At 38.1% G+C, this 3,847-nt stretch overlaps 1 pseudogene; it reads right to left on the bottom strand.

The window, feature by feature from the left end:
• Positions 1-380: 380 nt before the first annotated feature.
• LOC106824706 (large ribosomal subunit protein eL42-like) lies at positions 381-695 on the bottom strand (annotated as a pseudogene).
• Between the last annotated feature and the right edge of the window lie 3,152 nt (positions 696-3,847).

The raw sequence follows: 3,847 nt of genomic DNA, 5'->3' as shown, positions 1-3,847 counted from the left end.
ACTTTACGTACTAGTAATAGTTTAAAAATAGAAATACTACTTTTAGTACTAAAATTGAGTCTGCAGAATATAGTGTAAGATCACCATTTATCTAATTATGAATGAGAAGTGGGTGTTATCTACAGACCCCCACACACACATCAACACATCAACATAGATGCACCCTAATTTCTTTTTCTGTGCTCTCTCTTCATATCACAGGCAAATTTTTTTATTAGGTACTTGATCATTTTCTTCTCAATTATGGGAGTGCTTTAAATATTAGGCATATCAAAACTCTGTATGTTGCAAATATTTTTCTCCATTGATCATTTGTTATTTTTTGAAGTGAACATAACTTCAAGATTTGATTGTCTTCATAATGAAACAAAAGATGAAGCTTAGAACTGGATCACTTGGCCCTTTCTCTTCTATCTCCTCCCAGTTCAGAATGTTTGCGTCTCTTAATAGCCAGCATCCTTTTACACCTACAGTTGGGTTCAACACATTAAAGCCTCAGCACAATCTTTGTAGTTTTAGCCATTTTCCAGAAAATTGGCTTGGTCTGCCCATCACAACCACTCTGCTCCATCATAATGCCTCTTTTCCGGGGCATACAGAAAATTCTTGCCTTTCTTGTACTGTGTCACTTTGTGGAGTTTGTGCTTGCCACACTTCTTACAGAAAGTTCAGCAGGTTTTAGGAACATTGACCATGTTTGTGGTAGCACTATCAGTACAGAAAGAAAGCTCATTTATTTTTTTACTCTGTACATAGTGTTTTATAATGCAAAATTAAAAAAAATTATGGAGTCAAATTCATCAAGTTGCTTCTAAATTTTTAATCAGAGGATAATTTTATCTACCTCTGGCTTATAAAGGAATTTGCCGTTTGTTCCTACTATGTATGTGGTTTTTAATTCTGATCTACTTGATATTCACATAGGTGTGTAGTGTGAAGAACATGTTGTTTTATCTTTTTCCATATGGCTCCTAAGTTGGCAAAACACCGTTTATTATAAAATCTATTTTAGACCTCCACTTCTGGATGAGATGGACTAGCTTGTATCTTGATAAGACAAAATAGAAACAGTAGAATAAAAATGATGATAATAATACAAAAGAAATTCTTTGCAGGTGTTGCTGGGCTGTCATGTCCTTCAGAACTTGAGGGGCCCAGTAACTGGAGAGCAAGGAAATGCATTGAGATGAACGAAATATTCTCTGCTGTCCTTACCCTCGAGGAATTTGCTGATATGTAGGTGCCCAGGGCTGAGAGGCTGAGAAGCCAAGCATAAAGCAGACTAGAAGACTGAGAAGATCTTGAGTTCACAATTTAATGAGTTTTGACAAATGTATCCCGTCTTGTAACCAACACTCAAATAAGATATAGAATATTTCATCACCCTAGAAAATTCCTTTGTGCTTTTTTCCAGTCAATACCCTGCAGAAGCAGCGACTGTTATGATTTCTTTCACCATAGATTAGTTTTGCCTGTTCTTGAACTTCTTATAATGGAGTCATACAACATGTAATCATTTATGTCTTTCTTATTTTGTTAGATGTATGTTTTGGATATTCATCCATGTTGTTGTTTGTATCAGTATCTGTTTTGGTTTTAGATTGGCTAGTTTACTTTTGGGGAATGGAGCTCTAACTTTAACATAACTCAGTTGCATTATGTTAACCATTGGATACCTCACTATCCCTGCCTTTCTTATTTACCTTTCTTCTGGGGTTAGACTTTTCTGTTCTTTCTGCCTCCACTTGACCTTCTGTATACTTCTCCAGTAAAATCTATACTCTTTGTAGGCAGATTCTATGGCTTAGCCATCCTTTATCTCCAGGTTTAGCACAGTTTCTATTACATAGTAGATGGCCAGCATCTGAAAGTCTTGACTAGGATTCTGCTTTTAATGAACTGATCATCTATAACTATGGCACTGCCACTCCACGTTTGGTTACCTTTGAACCGCCTCTTCTCCCTTGCCTTGAACAAACTCTGAAATTTGTTGTCTGGATTTGACTTACTGGATCATTGTCCAACGTTGTAAATGGAAGACCTAGCTCTGAGTCTGTTAAAAAAATGTAAACCGACTAGCATACTACTTGGCATGCATTAATTGCTCAATAAGGTGAGGAGAAAGAAATGAGGAACTCAAGCCCTGTCCTTCTTAGGCTAATCATCAAAGCCACAGAGGTCCCACTGTGTCCTACAGCTAAGCCTGGCAAAGATAGAACATTATTCTCATTTGACAATTACAGCAAATTAGTTTTCGTTTACTTGTGTTTGTCATTACAAAAATATTCATGCTATTTTATGTATTCTATTTCTGTCTACATGGGAAAGTACCTTGCAGCAAGGAACAATGCCTTCCAGCACTTTTCTCACTTGCCATAGGACCGAGCTACAGTATTATACACACTGGACACTCAAACCTGTAGAGAAGGGGGTGGTAATGAGTGCAGAATGGAATGATGAGGGGATCTAATTCCTGAGGTGCTTGATGACATACAATGCCACATCAAAGCTTATAGTAATTGTCACTCTTGATAGCAGAGCAAAAGGAACAAAGAGATAAAAATCAAAGGGAATATCTGGATAAAACGTAAAAGGAAGCAACAGAAGACAAACTTAGCCCTAAGAATGTTCTGTAAATGTGAATTGCCAAACTCAAGGGGAAGGTTCAGAAAAACGTGCTAGGGTCCACTTGCAGGATCTCCATTTTCTTAGCAAATGGATTTGGTAATTGGAATTTTTGTTCCTTCTTTTCCCCCCTGGGAGTGTGTGAATGAGAGTTAATTAATGCAGTAAAATTGTGTAGTATCTTCCAAATTGTAACTTGTCAAAGACCCAAATTGCACTCCATTTGTGTAATTTGGGTGATGATATGGGAAGGGGTCCAGAAGACCTAGAGGTACCAGCTCTGTTCCCTCTGAGGCTTCAGGCCCCAGACTTAAGATTATACAGCTGGAGAAGAAACAGAATGGAGGAGAACAAATACTACAGATTTATAACAGAGGAGTGTAAGCCTAATTGCATAGCTTTGTGCATAAATCTCACCTGTTAAGCTATTGGGGAAAGTTTCAAATTTGCATACTCAGGATGAATTCCACAGTGTCTAAGTCTCCATCCACTTCGTTATTTTTTCTTATCTCTCATGTTTTCAGGAGTTGTTCAAGTAACTGTTGCTGAGTAATAAACCACCCCAAACTTAGTAGTGTAAAACAGCTATTTTATAATGCTTAGAAATCCTGCGGGTCAGGAATTAAGACAGGATGCTACAAAAATGGCTTATCCCTGCTCTGCGACATCTAAGGCTTCACATTGCTAGGATGAGAAGAACAGTGGGGATAAATACCTAGAGGCTTTGTTTCTCACATGTCTGATGTCTGGGCTGGGACAACTCTTGAGAAGGGAGAAGACAGAGACCCCACCTCTTGATGAGAGAAGTGTCAAAGAATTTGCAGCCATAAAAAGAATAATCACTACGTCTGTACATGAAAAAACAATAGATAGTATTTTATTAAGCAACACTTTCTAGACTTGCTCAGAGGAGAGGTTATGCATTTGTTTCTGACTCTTTGGCTAATAATAATAATAATAGTAATAGCCACTGAGCCCTGGCTAATAGGGTTCTAGGTTAGATTCTGCCAGTGAGGCATTTGCATAATATTTGAAAGTTGGAAAAGAGGCCATTTTTATTATCTGGCAATGGTGGGCAGATGGCAGATCTCTGCTTCAGTGCCACAGTCAGCTGAGTTCATTAGTGGCAATTTCCTTAAATGTCTGTAGCTTCCTAATTTCCTAAAGCCCTGCAGTCTTTCCCCCTGCCTTTTCCCCCAGCCTTCTGTCAGTTCTGTAAGTC

The sequence above is a fragment of the Equus asinus genome, chromosome 23 (assembly GCF_041296235.1).
Source record: "Equus asinus isolate D_3611 breed Donkey chromosome 23, EquAss-T2T_v2, whole genome shotgun sequence".
Taxonomy (NCBI): domain Eukaryota; kingdom Metazoa; phylum Chordata; class Mammalia; order Perissodactyla; family Equidae; genus Equus; species Equus asinus.
The sequence above is the reverse complement of the archived record's forward strand: the minus strand, read 5'-3'. Positions and strand labels throughout refer to the sequence as shown.